The 20,610-nt window shown below is 34.1% G+C and overlaps 1 long non-coding RNA gene across 1 annotated transcript in view; it reads right to left on the bottom strand.

The window, feature by feature from the left end:
• The window catches only part of LOC125094739 (uncharacterized), a 687,251-nt gene that overhangs the window by 111,018 nt on the left and 555,623 nt on the right, over nucleotides 1–20,610 (bottom strand). The gene's annotated exons all lie outside the window — the stretch shown is intronic.

Below are 20,610 nucleotides of genomic sequence, written 5' to 3'. Positions count from 1 at the left end.
AGCTCTATGATTGCATTAAACATTAGCATAAATACACTAAAGTATTTCTAGATTATGGATGTATATTTCTATTATATGATTCAGAAAAAAATATGTGTTGGGGAGGGAGCTATAGATAAGCAAATGAGCAAAATGTTAATATGAATAAAGGGTAAACATGTTTTTGTTCTGTTATGCATCTTGTCTGTAACTATGGAAATATGTAAATATGAAAACTTGTACTTAATTTTTTTTTCTGAGTTGCAGGATTTTCAGAGATGGTTTACGCAAATTAAAGCCATTTAGTAAAGGATAGGTGTATACAATCAAAATCTTCTCTTGGCAGAAACAATTGCTTCCAGATTTTAGCAAAACTGAAAACAGACATCAGCTAAGCATTTTCTAAAGTACAGGGCTAAAGCATGCTCCTCAGCTCTGGCACCTTGGTGTTTTTACTCACGCTACCTTCTAAGTTCTGTGAAATGAGAAAGGTATTTTACCATTGCCCTGCTGTATCTAGACATGGAGAACAGAAGGTTGAGTTTGATAGGTGTACAAATAAATGTTAATTTGCTCTCACACAATTGCCTGCCTGACTTCAAAAAAACAAAACAAAACATACATATTGGAAAGATCCAAGATGATAAAATGGAGCTTCTTGGTACTATCTAAAGGAAAACTCATGTGAAAACTGAACCAGCTCTTGGTATTATTAATGTACTCTACTCCTCTGAGTTAATATGTAGATAACCATTCATTGCCATATATTCCCTTTCCTTTCGATATCGAGCTTTCTATTGATTGTTGAACTTTTCGCCTCTAACTACTTACTTACCGGTTTCATTAGTATTAGTTCATCTCATTTTATTTTTATTCCCATATTATACACAGAGATGAAAAATAAAGCCTTATATTAAGGAGTGACAAAAATAAAAAGCATTTAATTGCCTCTGGTTCTTTCTCAGCCTCAACAAGGCCATTTTCAAATACAGAAATATTATTTATCATTTTTAATGCTGACTTGAGGTTTGCAAATATAACCGAATTTATGCACCCTCTATCCTCGTACTGGAAAAACGGAGAACAGTACACATTTATGCAGATAGGCACAATAATAAAAGTTTGTGCATATTTTTAGAATCTGAACTCAGACTTTAAGGTTTTAAAGAGTCATTGTGGTAAGCAACTTATTGTACAGAGCACTTTTAATAGAGCTGTGAAATCTATTGTTATATGTACTGTGCTGTATTTATACACTTGAAAGGAGAGTTTCAATGAAATGTGTCAAGTGTTACTTTTAGTCAGCCATGATGGGAACACTTAGGGTACTAGTGAGTCAAATAATTCCAGATTTCTCTTCAATTGAGCCATCACAGACCTTACATATTATAAATATGGCCAGTACCTCAAGAGTTAGGCAATGTAAAACATGAAGAATTATACAACATGAAATAACAAACCTTGAAATGAAAGCCAGCATCCTATAGAGATGAATTTTACTTGGAGATCGCATACTAGAGCAACACCATTTTTAAATGTCACATCTGTCCATGTTAGAATTTTATTTGTTTTGTATTTTACTTTATACTATTTTTATTATTAAGACATTCATATATAATTTACAATTATATAGTAAAAGAAGTATTTTTAGGGGTGTACCTCACCCTTGATCTTTTTAGCCTTGTCCCCAATTACCCCTGTTTTCTGGTTTATCTTTTCTGTATTTATTTTTGCCAAAGTATGTGGACAAATGAATGTTTTCTTATTTCCTCCATCTTTCAATGTAAAATAGAGCACATTCTCTATGCTCTTTTTTGTGCTATTTTGCAAATAATGTTGAATAACCTTGTGCAGATATATTTTCCTATTGTTGGAAATGACTGGATTGAAAGGTAAAGCATGTACAATTTTGTTAAGTGTGGTTAAATTCATATTCATTAGGTTAAAACATTTTGAATTTCCAAAGCACAGTACAAGAGAGTGTCTGGTTCCCATCTTAACATATTATCAAGCTTTTATTTTTGGTCATTATGATTGATAAGAAAGAGTTGCTCAGGATTCTTCTAATTTTTATTTCACTAGTAATGTGAAAAATTGAAAATCTTCCATAGGAAAGATTCACAGGTGATTTTCATACCTTTTTTTTGTTAATTACTGTTTATATCTTCCCATTTTTTGGTAAGTTTTTTGTCTTCCCATTTACACAATCACACTGTTTGTGACTAACATTGTATATTTATATTGTATATTCACTATCATTTGCCTTTTGACTTCTTGCTGCATTTTTTCCATGCTCCAAATTTTAAAATCTAATTTGAAGTTATTAATATTTTATGTCTTCTAGATTTTATACTATTAAAAATGTCTCCATACATTCAGAGTAGCATAATGAATTTACTCATTTTTTTTCTTTGTGTGTGTGTGTATAATATTTAGATCCATAATTCCACTGGAGGACACAAGTTTTCATACTAAAAATATAGGCTGTGATTGTAATACAAAAGTATCCATCAACCGACATTTTCTTTTTTTTTGAATCATGAACTGATATGAAGTTTTCAACAGAATTTCATCTTCACACAGATAAATTTTCACAATAGTCAACTAATACAGTAAATTATAATAATAATTTCCTGAAAATTGAAACCTGTATCCCTAAAATAATTTTTTTACCCTTTATCATGTATCATTTTTCTACTATATTTCATTGTTTATATTATATTAAGAAATTTTCCAAAAACGTTCATTAGAAATACTGATTTGTAAATTTCTTATCCATGTGCTATTGATAATGCTATCAGTAAAGCTATCATTGTCATACTTATTTTATAGGAAAACTTTGGAAGTTCCTTCCATTTTTGGTGTTCTAAAACAATTAAGGGGCTCTATGTTTATTAAAGGTTTGGCATTTAGGCTAGTAAAATGTTGATTAGTAAGTTTTTGTTTTATTTTCATTTTTAGATCATTGAAAATTGTTTCAATTAATTGGAACTAATTAATTTTACTTCCTTCTTACAATTTTATAGATCCAAGATTATTAATTTCCCCCTAATTATCACTATAAATATATCTTATAAGTTATAAAATTTAATGTCGTCTATTTTTTTTAGAAATTATGTATTTTTTCACTTCTTTCATCCTTGAGTTGCTTAATTAAAAAATTAATAAAATGGAGCTTTATAAAAATAATTTTTGCATTACTTTATAGATGTAATAATTACGATCAGAGAAGGTTGTTGGAAGAGTTTCTACCTTAAGGAACTAATGTGATTTTTTTTGTGATCTAATTTGATAATTTTTGTTAATATGTCATTTGGTCTTTTAACAAAGTATATTCTCTATTATCAGGTGGCAAAGTTATACATGTCTCCATAGGTCTAATTATCAATTACAAGTTTCTTCTATATTCTTGTCTACTTTGTCTACTTCACCAAGAGTAGTGTGTTACACCTTTCTGATATTTTTGTGTTGCTGTCTCTTTTTGTTTCCTCTTTCTGCTTTATTACATCCACTGCAGTATTACTTGGTGCATATGTATCATATATGTGGTCCTTACATTGTGGATTGTGGCTTTTAACATTAAAAAAAATACCTCTTTGTATATTTAATCCTGTTTTATTGTAATCTATTTTGCTGATATTTAAATAGCAATGCCTATTTTCTTCCTGTTTTTACTTCTCTTGTCTTTATTTATTCACTTTAAAAATACCTTGTTTTAAGTAAATCTCTCAGAAGTAGCATTTAGTTGGTTCCCCCTTTGTGAGACAATCTGAATTTTTTAAACACGTGGTTTAATCTTCATGTTTATTCACAAGGCTGATATATTTCACATCTGCCAAATCACTCCTTGATACAATATTTTGCTTCTAATACTGTATTCACTGTTTTCTTCTTAACATGATACAATTTTTCCTTTTGCTAAAATTTCCTTTAAACCTATAAATGCTAGTAATTTCAGTATATTAGTTGATTGTGAATGTGAATGTATACCATTTTAATGCCTGGCATCATCTGTTTTATTAATATTTGTATTAATCTTTCTCAGTTTTTATTGATATACTTTGCCTTATTCTATTGTCTATACCATAATCAATACACTTGGGGTTCTTTCCTCTATTATCTCTTGTCTTCTCATATTTTAGTTAACATTTTTACTTTGTCAGTAAGTATCACTTATAAAGGGCCATTATTATATCCTCACTCTCAGCTTCACTAGAACTTATTATCTACAAATAAGTAGTTTAAACATTATTTATTCTTCATTTTCCTAATACTTTTTCTTGCTTTAATAAAGTCCACCCACTTCTATAATCCTCAAGAAATATATTAGCTGCTTTCTTGCATATATAAACAGCTTAGAGAGGTATATAATTTTTTGTTCGTAGTTTAGTTCCTTAATTTTCTTGAAACTGCTTCTGCATTTTTGCCTTTCTATGTACATGGCTCATGAGACGTTTGATGCAAGTCTAATTCTCAGGTATTTGCAAGTAACTTGGATTTTATTCACATGGAGGATCTATGGATTTTTTCTTTATTTATTAATGTTATTGCTTATAAAGATATGTCTCGAAGTTGCTTTTTTTTTTAGAGTTTTTTTGTTGTTTTTAAAGATTTTATTTATTTGTCAGAGAGAGAGGGAGAGAGAGCGAGCACAGGCAGACAGAATGGCAGGCAGAGGCAGAGGGAGAAGCAGGCTCCCCGCCAAGCAAGGAGCCCGATGTGGGGCTCCATCCCAGGACACTGGGATCATGACCTGAGCCGAAGGCAGCTGCTTAACCAACTGAGCCACCCAGGCGTCCCTCAAAGTTGCTTTTTAAACCAGTTTTCTTAGATATGTTCAAAGTCATTCAATATTGAGATTCAGGTTATTTTATATCTAGATTTTTAAATTTTTAATTTTAAATATTAGCTTTGTTCAGTTTTTTTGTTTTGTTTCGTTTTCTCTTCAGAGTTTCCAATTATATATACTAGATCCCTTTTGTCTTACTGTCACTTTGACCACTTTCTCTGGAACCTCTTTTATTTCTTTGTTTATTATTTACTTTATATTTTATTTACTTTATTTTGTATTTATATTGTATTGTGTTTACTACCTTCCTTCAATAGCCATTGTGAAATTTCTATTTGATTGTTGCTTCCCTTAAGATAATTATAATTTAGTGTTCATTTCTATTATGGTTTTTACTTTTCCACTACCTTTCTGAACTTTTCATTCTATTTTATTTTAAACATTTCTGCTTTCAGTTTTCATATTTATTATTCAACATGATTTTACCTATATCCAGATGTTTTGTCGAAAATATTTAATTCATTCAGGGATTTTTGTTTGTTTGTTTGTTTGTTTTCTTCATTGTGCTATTTTTGTTTGTTCATGAGGGGCATTTTATCAGCTTGTGCTTTTATTCACAATAAAATTTTTTTTCTGTTTTTTTAAATAGAGTTTTTATGAATATTTAGAACTTTTTTTTTCTGTTTGTTTCATGTGTATATACTAAACAAATTTAGAGCAGATTCCTAGTTCAAAATTGACTTTACTTCTAGTGTAGTAAAGAATAATTTCGTTAATGGATGCCTTTATTTTTCTGTGGATTTGGGGGAGGATTATGTGGCTTTAGTTTCTCTTACTATTGTTCTTTTTGTTTTGCGCAACATAAATTTGCCCCACTTGCTTTTACTTTGTTCTCTCAAGGAGTACCAGTCCTTCCTTTTTACATTCTTTTTTCCCAGAGCAATAGCTTTGGAAAGATGATATCAAAATCATGTACGTTTTAAACTTATTTCCCTATGGTCACTCCACTGATATACCAAAATTCTTTTTAAGTATTTCTAAACTTAGTATCAGCATTTTCTCTCTGTAAGTGATTTTAGATCACAGTTAGACTCCTTGATAATTCTGTTTTCTCTCTTTTAGCTATTTTTTCCAGTACTATGCTGTACTATGTTTCATGAGATGTTTAAATATAAGTATTTTGAAATGCACTGTCATCTCTATCATCTGGCTTAATGGAGGGCAGCTCTGTGTGTGAAGGTGTGTATATGTGTGCCTACATGTCTGCATGTACACATGCATCTTATTTTCTATTAAAGTGTATTTCTGGGGCACCTGGGTGGCTCAGTGGGTTAAAGCCTCTGCCTTCGGCTCAGGTCGTGATCTAGGGGTCCTGGGATCGAGCCCTACATTGGGCTCTCTGCTCAGTGGGGAGCCTGCTTCTTCACTGCTTCTCTCTCTGCCTGCTGCTCTGCCTATTTGTAATCTCTGTCTGTCAAATAAATAAATAAAATCTTTTTTTAAAAAAGTATTGCTTTTGAAAGATGTATAGAAAGCTTCAGATTAAAGTGGTCATTATTGTCATTGTTTATAAAAACTCCTTTGATCCTATTAATGATTTTGAAAAAAATTATGATTGATTTCATTCCAACCCAAGATACAAAAATAATTTTCAGAGATAAAAATTTATGTTAAAAAAGTATACATTTTAAAATATTAAAATAATTGCACCTAAGAAGAAAATAGTAATCAGTACCTGTGTGATTTAAATTTTTACATAGTATAATGTAATGGAGAAAATAATAATCATTATTTTTTCATTTTTTTCTGTAACAGATTTGTTAATTTTTCATTCCTTTTTCTTCTTATAATTATCTCCCATTAAAATTGCACACAATATAAACTTCAAACACAGAAAACTATTTTAAGAGAAAATAAAACTTCAATACAAGTTTCGCTACAAGCTCAAAATTCATACATACAGTAAGCTTATATGACCAACATATTAAATTGTTTAAAAAGAAAGGTGCCAACTCTTCATCCTTCTTGAAGTTCTTTCACAAGGCAAACATTCTGTGTCCACCTATATATGTTGAATATGGCTTGGATAGAAAACATGATGTTTAAACATCATTTTTATAACATGTTTCTTCTCTTTTTTAAGATTTTATTTATTTATTAGTCAGAGAGAGAGAGCTGTACAAGCAGGGGAAGTGGCAGACAAAGGGAGAAGCAGTTCCCCCACTGAGCAAGGAGCCTGATATGGGACTTGATCCCAGGACCCTGGGATCATGACCTGAGTTGAAGGCAGACATGTAAGTGACTGAGCCCCCAGGCATCCCTATAACAAACATGTTTCTTCTTTTAGTTTGCTATGATGGTAAGACAGTATATAAAAGTGCATGAAATTTCAAAAACTTTATTGTCTTAGGAAAGGGTTGATAATATAAGAGCTGTTTGGTAGAATGTTTATTAAGTAAGTAGTCATGAAATTAGATAAATTCTATATACACATGTATAACCTTCAGCAACTGCCAAAATCCAGTTATATTCCTATATTGGACAGGAAGATAAAGAATTAAAAGAAACCAGTAATCTCATCTGTCTGGTAACAGTAAAGACAGAAACCCTAGAAAAATGGGGAAAGAAGATGAGAAAGCAGAATAAGGAGGAGGAGGAGGAGGAGAGGAATAATAATAATAATAACAAAAAATAAGAATAGTAACAACATCACAACAAGAAATAACCAGATATGAAGAGGGAAACTGTACTGTAATGACTGAAATAAGGCTAGGAAATCATGGGACAAAATATAGACAGAATTAACATTACCTAGAAAATCTACCATATTAAATGAGATATTGTTGTATTACTTTCATAAAGATAAACATTTTTTACCAATTCTTCAGTTAGGAGTAATTAAAATTAATGTTAACATTAGATAATATTAGTTACACATGAGCCAAGCAAATAAGCCCCCGCTGGTCAAATCTGAACAACTAAGTGAAGTATTATTGGATTATAAGGTGAAGTATAAAATAAATATCCATGTCCATATAAGCATAATGTATTATTGAATAAATAAACAGGCAATACTATTGATTGACTTGCCCCTTCCCAACTCATATATTAAAGCCTTATCCATGGGTGAGGACAGACCTTTTAGGAGGTAATTAGGTTAATGAAATAACACAAGTAGACCCTTAATAGAATTGATGGTTTTATAATACGAGGAAGAAAGAGAGATGTTGCTCACTCTGTGCATACACCAAGGAAATGCCATATGTATGTAGGAACAAGAAAGTGCCCATCTGGAGCACCTACGTGGCTCAGTGGGTTAAAGCCTCTGTCTTTGGCTCAAGTGATGATCCCAGGGTCCTGGGATCTAGCCCCGCATCGGGCTCTCTGCTTAGCAGGGAGCCTGCTTCCCCCTCTGTCTCTGTGCCTGCCTCTCTTGCATAGTGACCTCTTTCCAGAGTACAGTATGGAAAAGAGGGAAAAAGAGTAACTACACAGTCGAGAAACCTGACAAACTACCTCAGCTAGGTGATAAACATCAGTATCAACAGTAGTATGTCATGTCGATATTATGTACTCTTGATATCTTATGATGAAGACAGCACTTTACCTCTATTATTTTCCTCTCAAAATATATAATTCCTATCTAATAAAGGGAAAACATCAAACAAAATTCTGCTACAGGGAACCCTAAAAATACTTAACAAATATTCTTCAAAACCGTCCATGTTATCAAAACAAGTATGAAAAGCTGTCATAGTGAAAAGGAGCCTAAGGAGATATGATGACTAAATGTAACGTGGTATCTTGATTGAGATCCTGGAATAGGAAAAAGACAATAGGTAAAAATGAAAGAAATCTGAATAAAGTATATTTTAATATAGCTCATTAATTATAGCAAATGCCCATATTTTTCTAAGATAACTATAATAAAGAACACTGGATGTGAGGTTTATGAGGACTCTCTGTTATATCTTTAAAAGGTATACTTTAAAGTGTATATGCAACCTAAGATATATTTTAAAATACCCTGTAAAAAGTTTTATCATATTTCTATCATAAACATGCTTCTAGGGCACACACAATATTTTAGTTATATTTGAAGAAGTCAGAACCCAATGTTCTGACCTATTACTGTGTTTGCTTTAATTGTAACAAAAGAATAGCCACATAAGAAGAGGCATATAGAGAATACACTGTAGGTGGTGGTGGTAGGTGTAAGTAGAGTAGAGGAGAAAGGCCCTGGTGATAGGAATGCTAGGGCTGAACTAGTGGGACCCCAATGCCAAATCACTGTGCCATCCAAGATGCTGCTATGTTGCAGCCTTCCGTTTGGTAGGTAAATCATAGGAGTGGGAATAATTGCCTTTTTTTTTTTAAATTATTATTACATAGGGCAACAGAATGATCAAAGAGGAATATAAAACTAAAGTTTGACAGATGTACAGAAATTATGAATCCTTTGTTAAAAGAAGGCAATTCCATGAGGAGAAGGATGAGAGAAGAAGCCATATGTAAAGCTAAAACTAATTTTAAGCATAATCTGTTTTTATTAGTCCTAAGCCAAAATGCTGTCCAGGCAGTGCTCATCCACAGCTTACTCTTTCCCTGTGTGTGTGTGTGTGTGTGTGTGTTCCCTCGAATGCCTGCCTTTTCTTCTCATCGAGGTAGGTCAGAGAATAAGATAAATGGATCAAAACCAAAGAATGTTAATTTGGTGGGAATACAAGTCTGCCCTTCAGAGATCAGGGCATCACAACTTTGAACACGAAGAATGTTAGAATGCTAAAGAAGAACGAAGAATGCTGAACCTGCTTTTGTTTTAAACTACACATTTATAAGTTTACTGATTTTTTTAATGAGTTAGCCTTCCAAAGCCCATTATTTATATAAACTAAGAAGGTGTTTTGAATTTCAAATAGGTGTTTTTGGTTAGTCCACATTTGCAAGAGATCTTTTGAAACAAAATCCATATTTCAGTTGGGAAATGCTTAAAATACAATTTCCCCAGTAAATGCAAGACCTTCAATAAAGACATGTTGGGTGAATAAATGTATGGATCAAGTTTTCACAAATTGCATAACACATTTCTTTTTTTTTTTTTTAGATTTTATTTATTTATTTGACAGAGATCACAAATAGGCAGAGAAGCAGGCAGTGAGAGAGGGGGAAGCAGGCTCCTTGCTGAGCAGAGACCCTGATGCGGGGCTGGATCCTAGGACCTTGAGATCATGACCTGAGCCAAAGGCAGAAGCTTTAACCCACTGAGTCACCCAGGCGCCCCGATAACACGTATTCTTAACTTTGATTCCAGACTATGAAGTGCACATTCAAATAACTCTGTAGGAAGTTTGGCCATTTTGTTGCCCTCCATGAAATTGATAATAGTGTTGATTAAACAAATTGCTTTTGTTTATAAATAAGAAAATGCACGCTTACTGTTACAACAAAATTTAAAATGATGAAAGTAGAAAACAAATGCAGCACTTTCCAAGACTTCACTAGGAAATTATTCTCTATTGAGTTTACTCTTTTCCCTAGCAAGCAAAATGAAAAATACTGCCAGAACAAATTTAGAGTAAGTAAATTAGGATGCAAAATAAGGAAAATAGAATCTTTTAAGAAAACCTCAGAATTATAATGTCAAATAGATATACAAAATAGTCTAAAGTTTGTGATGCAGTATCATGCCACTCAGTAGGCCTCAAAGTAACTAACTTTGAGTAATAACTTCTTATCCTCTTTCCAAAGGAGTTTAGGAAATTGCAAAAAAAAAAAAAAGTACACCTATGTTTTCTTTAAAATATTTCTTATTCTTGAATAGGTGTAATTTTTATCTAACTCAGACCTAAAAAATATACATAGAAATCATATTTGGCCTTGACTTTAATCCATTAATTGCAAAAGTTTTCAGTTTATTTCTATACACATATTATAAGTACATATGATATAATATGGCAATAATGTTTGTGTTTAGACATGAAAAGGGGGCAGAAGAATGAATGAATCCACATATAAAAAGCTATTAGAATCTTGGATTTGTTATGCTGCTGGTGATCCTGTTGTTCTTCTGTATCATTTCCTGACTTGATTCTAGTTGGTTTGGGTCATGGGAACCCTGGCTCAAGTGGTCTCCAAACCACAGGCATTATTTTGTTGCTAATAATTATTATTGCCTCCCTAATAAGCTGTATTTTCTCAAAAATCTTTAATGTATGTCAGCAGCCATTGAGCAGCCAACATATGGTCTCTCTCTAATTGGAACTGACAAAAAAGAAGCATGATCCCACACCCTTATGATATATGTTCCCACATGTCCCTGTATTTCTTTTTTTGTTGTTGTTTTTAAAGATTTTTTAATTTATTTTTTATTTTTTTAAAGATTTTATTTATTTATTTGACAGACAGAGATCACAAGTAGGCAGAGAAGCAGGCAGAGAGAGAGAGGAGGAAGCAGGCTCCCTGCTAAGCAGAGAGCCTGATGCGGGGCTCGATCCCAGAAGGATTGAGCAGAAGGCAAGAGGCTTTAACCCACTGAGCCACCCAGGCGCCCTGTTTTTAAAGATTTTATTTATTTATTTGACAGACAGAGATCACAAGTAGGCAAAAAGGCAGACGGGGGCAGTAGGGGGGAGGCAGGCTCATCGCTGAGCAGAGAGCCCGATGCGGGGCTCAATCCCAGGACCCTGGGATCATGACCTGAGCCGAAGGCAGAAGCTTTAAACCACTGAGCCACCCAGGCGCCCCTGTCCCCATATTTCTATCTAGATAAATTAGAAAGTGTGTGCAGTTTTTTAGTGTAAAGTGCACTACCTTAGGGGGTCACACTGTGTACTCACCCTCTGGGGTGTCCTGAGACTTGAACCTATTTATAAATCTAGAATAAAAGGTGTCTTGGCTCTGGGGAGGATGACAGGTTTTGAGGTTGGTAGGTTTTGAGGAGAATCACCAGTCACTTGCAATGTAACCATCGCAGGGGAGGTGATTACAGATTCTTCACACAATGGAAAACTGACATCCTTGAGCAGGGAAAGAAAGACTGCTTCTACTGGCAAAGAAAATTTGGCAGAATTTAGGTGTTTGACGGTAGCATCATGAGTTACACTTTCTGTATTCGGTTTGTAGTATCCAATGGCAATATTTTATATGTCTCTATTGCCACATCATGCTATGAACTACTAATGCTTACTTTACTACTGTAAATACAGTATTTAGTTCCTGTAAATCCAACTACATTAGGGAAATAATTCCAGAAAATCTAGAGCCAATTGAGAGAATTCATCCTAAAGATTATTTCTTTCCTAGATGTTCTTCTGGTACCAAAATATGTTTTAGCTTGTGTGATGAGAGAAGTAGAACTAGTAGGAGATTAATTGCAAGGAAAAAGGCCACACAATGTTGGGAGTGGCTACAAAAGTATAAAATCTATAGGGCAGGCCATCAGGAAAGGAAAGCTAGGAAGCATAAGCTGGATTTGAAGTCCACAGCAGGCATTTCTTCTTCTCCTGGGAAGTTTGTGTTCTGCTCTGAAGGCCTTTCAACTGGTTGAATCAGGAATCAAGCCCTTTCTTACAATCAAATGACTTTAATCACAACTGTAGTTTTTGACTGAATAACTGGGAAATATATAGCAAAGCCACATCAACATATAAAAATTTGGGGGGGGGAGGGGAGCGGTGAGGTGTTGTTTTTTTTTTTTTTAAGTTGTTTGTTTGTTTATTTAACTAATCTCTACACCCATGTGGATCTTGAACCATGACCCCAAGGTCAAGAGCCACACTCTCCTCTGACAGAGCCAGTCAGAGTGCCCCCACATTGACACATAAAATTGACAATGACATGTAGACTCACAACTGCTATATCTCTGTGCAGGCACTCATTAAAGTGTTTTCTATGGGAACAGAACATTTTCTAATGAAATATTTAACATTACTTGAAATCTTTAGGAGTAGGAGAGATCCCAGGAGGGAATGTCGAATATTACAAAACAATTGAGCTGTATTACAAATATGACAAAAACCTCACTAAAGGGGTAGAAGAATATTGTGCTGACCTAAGTAACTTTAGAAATGAAGAGAGTCTATAAAACTAAGAAAAAGGGACTGTACATATACACTATACTCTAGTTTTGAAGTTTATTTTTTGTGTATGAGGTAACAATTCTGACATTGCTTTGTAGGAATGTTGAAATTAAACAAATAAATCAATGGCAGATGCTGGAGGCCAAGTTTCTTACTGTTAGAGTGAGAAGATAGAAAGAAGCAAGAAAGTAGACTGTGTGGTAATATTCATGTGGCAATATATTAGAGGTGGATATATCAGTATAAATTCATGTAGCTTAATATAGATACAGATGATTACATATTAAAGTATTTGCAGAAATCTGTATGTGTATGTGTATCTATATAAATATAGATATACACACACATAGGGTTTTTTTTTTTTGAGACAGAAGAAAGCCCACAGGGGAGGAGCAGAGGGAGAGGGAGAGAATTCCAAGCAAGCTCCATGCCCAGTGCAGATCAGGACGCTGGGCTTGATCTCACGACCCCAAGATCAGGACAGTAGCTGAAATCAGGAGTTGGGTGTTTAACCAACCAAGCCACCCAGGTCCCCCTCTAACACCATTCTTTAATAAAAAGATCTAAGAGATATGGCTCTTTAAAGAAATAGCTATGAAAGTCTCTTTGGAAAAACGTTTGGTTCTAGGACTGGGAAAAAAATATGTTGTAGTGCCCTTAAAAAAAAAATTATCAAAAACAATAACAACAACAAAAAACAAAGAAGAAAGTCAAAGAGACACAAAAGTCAATTTAAAGAGCTACCAATGGCCAAATCTGGAACAACTGGAGTGACAAAGAAAGTAGCTCTGGATTATAACCCAAATTATAAAATAAATAACTGTGAATCCATATTTATAGCAATAAATGGAAAACCAAGAGGAGCTGGGGGAGGGGGATATAACTGTACCTTGAGGAAACTTACCAAATAATAATTCATCAGTTAAATGGTCAAAGTCAACATTAACAGTGTGAAGTCATATTGATATAATGCAATTTTGATATGATTTCATGAAAATGACACTTATCCTCCATGATCTCAATCCCTATACAAGTCCAGTTGAATCATATGAAAAAAAGCTGTCACAGATAAGAGAAGCTTAAGAAGACATATGATGAAGTGCAATAATCCTAAAAGTGGTCAGAAAAAAAGACACCAGAGAAAAACAGTAAATCAGAACATCATGTGAACTTCAGTTAATAATAATGTATCATTATTGATTCATTCATTGTAAGAAATGTATAATACTAGTGTAAGAAATTAATAATAAGGTAAACTGGATGTGGGGTATAGGAAGCTTTTTGTAAGATCTTTATATTTTTTATGTAAATGAAAACTGTTCTAAAAGATAAAGTCTATTACATTTAAGTATTTTTTTTATTTCACTAACACAAGAAAGACTATAATCCATTTCTTTGTTATGAGATATTTCTGTAGTTCTGACATAGATACCTATTGTTCTAAAGATTTTATTTATTTATTTGACAGACAGAGATCACAAGTAGGCAGAGAGGCAGGCAGAGAGTAGGGGGGAAGGAGGCTCCCTGCTGAGCAGAGAGCCCGATGCAGGACTCAATCCCAGGACCCTGGGATCATGACCTGAGCTGAAGGCAGAGGCTTTAATCCACATAGCCACCCAGGCGCCCGATACCTATTGTTCTAATTCTGATTTTTTTTTCAAACATCTTACTTGATGTGAATCAAGTAAGTGAATGTGAACTATAATCCTTGAGAAAAACAAATAAACAAATCTAAAGTCTTTAGCAATCAACAAAAATGAAGGTCCCTGCTTTCAGGAATTTTTAAGGTTAAATATGAAAACAAATTTTAAGTATAAATCCATTAATTAAGTTGTAATGTGATATATTAGAAATGATAACATAGATATATTGCTGGAGAATGTGATCAGTATTACATTAAGCTTTGATAAATATTATATTCTAGATTCCATGTTTATGTTAGTAAAATATGCAAAAACATGGATGATCATAGATACTCTAAGAAATTACCTAGAAAAGATATTACACAAATAAATGTGCCTAAATGTTTTATTAATGTAAGACAAACAGCTTCATAAAAACTATTTCAGTACCATACTTTGATTTGATTACCAAGAACTAAAAATGATTTGTAAAAAGGAAAACATTTGTGACTGACTACTACCAATGAAGAAATTAAATGTCAAAGATTATTTTGAGACTTGTGTATAACTTCAATTCCCTGTCCTATTTTTAGAAGGGTATCCTAATTTTGTATTTGTTCAAATTTAATCTCTAAAAGCTGTTCAGATGAAGTTCAGTTGAGTAAGTTTTGTGTTTTCAAACAAAATTAAAAAGAAGTCTTTCAATTTCTTAACAATAATAAATTTCATAGACAAATAGAAAATTCACTGATCAAATAATTAAACATGTGACAAAGCAGTATAATAAATAGTGGTTATTATTTTGTGTATTGCCTGTTGGAATGACTGATGATAAATAGCTCTTGTCCTATTTATTATGCATTAGCGATTTTTCACTAATATGCATGTAACAGAGGAAAATATTACCTGATACTGGAATTACCAATCAGCGTTGTCTACATACACACACAAACACACACAAACACACACACACACACACACACACACTGACTTTTCTTTCAAAATACACAATTTTTTTTATATATACATTTGTTTAATACGGAGCTGGTCAATTCTGTCAGTTTTAAGTAGACATAATTCCCTTTTCCTAGTATTTCTGACCAATGACTATATAAATTATGATGTTATCTGCAATTTATTTAAAAATATAATTCTAATATAAGCAAGAAAGTTTTTTTTTTGTTTTTTTTTTTTTTTACTCAAAGGTGCAGGTGCCTCGAATGTGTTCCAGTATCACTCTGTTGATTGATTGAGTGGCTTCCAAAATATCTTCACAATTTGTCTTCCCTAATTTAATTGAAAGACTAAAATGAAATATAACTTTGTGAGAAATGCAGTTAGTTCTCCAGACTGATCTATCAGAAAATTCCTTTCTTATGTTAAGCCTCAAATTTTCCCACATTAGGATTAAACATGGGTCTTAATTTAACATTTTGTGAACACTGGAGGTCACTTCTTCCATTTCACAAGGATTCTTATTTGGAGAAATTTAGTGCATCTGTCTCTTGACCTTCAGTTGACTCTTCTCCATGTAAAATTGCTCCAATTATTTCTTTTGAACAAATAAAACATTTTATTTCTCTCACAATTTTATTATTTATTTTATATACACTTGAAAATTACTGTGTCCCTAGACACCAGGACTGATGCTTAAAAATGAAATACACTACAAGTGTTTATGCTTTAATTCACATTCTTACAGTGTCCTATTCTTAAAGAAGGGCCATCTGTACCTCAATGTTCATAGCAGCAATGGCCACAATAGCCAAACTGTGGAAAGAACCAAGATGCCCTTCAACAGACAAATGGATAAAGAAGATATGTCATATATACAATGGAGTATTATGCCTCCATCAGAAAGGATGAATACCCAATTTTTGTTATCAACAAAAAAAGTTATCAACTTCCAGAAATGGAAGAGATTATACTGAGTGAAATAAGTCAAACAGAGAGAGTCAATTATTGTATGGTTTTACTTACTTGTAGAGCATAAGGAATAACATGGAAGGACATTGGGAGATGGAGAGGAGAAGTGAGTTGGGGGAAATCAGAGGGGGAGACGAACCATGAAGAGATTGTGGACCAATCTCTTGGTCCACTGAGGGTTTTGGAGGGGAGAAAGGTTGGGGGTTGAGTGAGCCTGGTGGTGGGTATTAAGGAGGGCATGTATTGCATGGAGCACTGGGTGTGGTGTGTATACAATGAATTTTGGAACACACACACACACACAAATTAAATTAAATTAAATTAAAAAAATAAAGTGTCCTATTCTGAAAAATCACAAAAATTAAAAATTATGGAGATAACAAGGTTAGGAGCATATGATACAAAACTTATGTAACTAAATTCAATCAATCAGTCAATCAATCATTTAACAAACAAGTAAATTTATGTGAATTTTGACTAGAGCACTAACAACAGAAATACACACCTTAATTTTAAATAGCCCAATTAAATCTCCATTGAAAACTGTGCCTAACATCACTGTCATTTAATCTCCTGGATCATTATTTAAGGAGCTTCAGCTTCCTCTTTGGATCTATAGGTGATTCAGAAGTAATTTTTCTTCAATAAAAACAAGTTCCATCAAAATGTAGAATCTGATATTTGGTATAGCCTTCCTCACCAAACAATATTTTAACACAGGAATGAAATGGATTCACGGCTTCATTTTCTACACTGGGAATGTCATCATTTACATAAATATTTGGTGAAGATGTAGTAGTGTCTGAAGCCATTACTCATATAAAGTTTACAACTTATGTGGAAATTTTAGATTTTTCTCCTTTAAGATTTTTATGAATTGCTGACTTTTTTCTTTTTCCTTTTTCTTACTAAGACTTTCTTTTAAACTGTGTGAAAGTTATTCCTGAATGTTTCATAATATTTATTATTTATATATTATATATATTATATATATTAAATAAATAAATATATAAATATATATAAAAATATATATATTTTGTATATATATATATTTTTTTGGTTTGCATAGTCTGCATGTTTAATCACTTTAAAACCTCTAACATTATCTCGTGTCCATTAAATAGAACCAACAATGCTGGGCCTGTTTAAATTACAAGAAAAAAAAAATCACTGGGCACCAACCCAGTATCTTACAAAATCAGCCAGGCTGGCCACAAGGGTGGGGGGATGGAAGAGGAGGGGACACCCCTGGGCAGGTGGCTGGGTGCCAGGAAGGGCTAGGGGAGAGAGAAAGAAAAGAGGGCTCCCAGATGGGAGGGGACTGATTGTCCTAATGGGAGGGGTGCGAAAGGCATGTCAGAAGAGGGGGACTTAAGGGGGCAGAACAGGTCAGTGCTTTCTCCACAAGGGCACAGTGTTGGAGGGGGCTCAGTGCCACTGCCTGCCCACCCCTGGCACTTGGAGAACCAGTGACCCATGAGCCCTTGGCACGATGAGCCCCATCTGAGACACATATATTTATTTAATATATATATAATATATATATATAAAATATATATTATAAATATTATTTCATAATATTTATTATCCAATTATTTCAAAAATTGGATAAAAATAAGTGTCTCATCTATAGAACACTGGCATCATTTTGGAATAAGTTATGGTTACAGACATGCTAATTCAATATAAAGCAACATAAAAAATGAAGATTATGGCAGAATAGATTATGCTCAATATTTTAGTCTGTTTTATAAATTTAAGGTGTAATAAAGGAAGATTATCATAATATTTTAATTATTTTAACTTTTGTTGACTAAGTTTGAGATTTTTGGAAGTACTCATAACATCGATTGATATCATGCTCACCTGTCAAATAAAACTCTTGCTTTTATCCCCAAATGGTTTGGTCTAAACTATGTAATTCAAGAGTTATACACCAAGAAGCCCTGAGGGGAATATGGTAGACTAGGAGGACACTAAACTCACTTGTCCTACGGATACAATAAGATAACACTTACAGCAGCCTAAATAACCCAGAAAAGAACCCAAAGACTGGCAGAATAAACTCCATAACTAAAGATAGTGAAGAGGCCACACTGAGGAAGGTAGAAAGGGCAAGGACATGGTCTGGACCAATAGGAACCATGACTTCCACTGTGGGTAGGATAGCTTGTGGCACAGAAAAGGATGGAAAACAGACTTTGACACCAGGTAGCCCAAGAAGGGGGAAGAGGAATTCTCATTATATTTGCCTTTGAAAGAAAATAGGGCTAATTTTGTGAGTTCTTAACAACCAGCAAACTTAAACTTTGGGATTTTAAACATCTACAGGCTTGACTCTGGGAGAGCCCAGAAGGGTTAGGAAGCAGACTCTCCATCCAAAGAGACAGCAGGACAAACAGTTCAAGCAGATACAGCACAGAACAAACAGTTTGAAAAACACTGGGAGCAGATGGGAGGGATAGTCATTTGCTCATCTCAGAGCATGGCCTATTGAGATAGGGACTGTGGGCAGAACCCTCCAGGAACAAAGAAGCTGGGAGGCACCATTTCCCTCCTCCATCTCCCAGCACAAAGAACAGCCACCTGCAGTAACCATTGCCCTCCTGACACTCCTTACCTAACTTGCTTGTACCAACCCCCACCCATCCCAGGACTTTGGCATATCTACCATCCCTGGTCACACTCGCCTCTGTCCCTATGTTATGGGCCTCCTTCCCCAGAAGACTAGCACAAACCCTGCCAACACCTCATCTCCATATGTGTGCCTTTGTAGGACCTCAATTTGGGTGGCAGGGGTAGGTCTCATTTCACAAGAACACCACTGCTCCCCATGTTAAAATGCACCCTATCCCTGATGGGGACAAAACATTACCCCCCCAAAAAAGACAGCCTTTGTAGACAACTGGACTGAAGGAAAAACAGGCCAAGACTCCACAGAAGAGCACATGCAGCACACATAGGAGACACTCCCTGAAGCACCAGGACCTGGGAAATGGGGACACTACACTGTAGGGCACTACAGGAGCTCTTCTTCATGAAAACTATTATTATGAAAAGCAAGAGAAGTAGCTGACTTTCCTACCACACAAAAAGTCAGACAAAATGAGGAGACAGAGAAGTATCTCCAAAATGAAAGACCAGGACCAAACCATAGCAAGAGACCAAAGTGAAATGTATATAAGTAATATGCTTGATAAGTAATTAAAAGTAATGATCATAAATATACTTATTGGATTGAGAAAGGAATGGAGGACATCAGGAGTGAGACCTTTAATGCAGAGATAAAAAAGAACCAGTCAGAGATCAATAAATGATATAAAAATATACCTGATGGAATAAATAGCAGGCTAGATGAAACAGAAGAACAAATTAATGACTTGGAATACAAAGTAATGAGAAGTAACAAAGCTAAGCAAAGGAGAGGAAAGAAAATTATGTAAAATGAGAATAGTTTTAGGGAATTCAGGGACTCTATTAGGTGTAATAACATTCACATAATGGAGATCTCAGAAGAAGAGAGAGATAAGAGAACAGAAAATTTATTTGAAGAAATAAAAGCTGAAAAGTTCCCCAGCCTGGGGAAGAAAACAGATATCCAAATACTGTAGGCACAGAGATGCCCCCCAAATTCAAGCAAGGAGGTCCACACCAAGACATAGTAATCAAAATTGCAAAAAGTAGCTATAAAAGAAAATTAAAAGCAGGGGCGCCTGCGTGGCTCAGTCATTAAGCATCTGCCTTTGGCTCAGGTCATGATCCTGGGGTCCTGGGATGGAGCCCCACATCAGGCTCCCTGTTCAGTGGGAAGCCTGCTTCTCCCTCTCCAATTCCCCCTGCTTGTGTTCCCACTCTCACTATGTCTTTCTCTGCCAAATAAATAAATAGAATCTTTAAAAAAAATTTTTTTAAAGCAGTAAGAGAAAAGAATACAGTTACATACAAGGGGAAACCCCTAAGGATAGCAATAGATTTTTAAGCAGAAAATTTGCAGGCCAGAAGTGCAAGGAACAATATATTCAAAATACTGAAAGGGAAAATTCTGCAGCCAAGAATACTTTATCCAGAAAGGTTATTATTGAGAGGAGAAGGAGAGATAAAGATCTCCTCAGACAAACAAAAACTAAAGGAATTTATGACCACTAAACTAGGCACATAAGAAATAGTAATGGGGACTCTGTGAGTGGGAGGGAATGATCATAGGGAAAGTATAAAA

Source organism: Lutra lutra, chromosome 3 (genome assembly GCF_902655055.1).
Source record: "Lutra lutra chromosome 3, mLutLut1.2, whole genome shotgun sequence".
Classification (NCBI taxonomy): Eukaryota; Metazoa; Chordata; class Mammalia; order Carnivora; family Mustelidae; genus Lutra; species Lutra lutra.
Note: the sequence above shows the minus strand (reverse complement) of the source record. Positions and strands in the feature narration are given on the sequence as shown.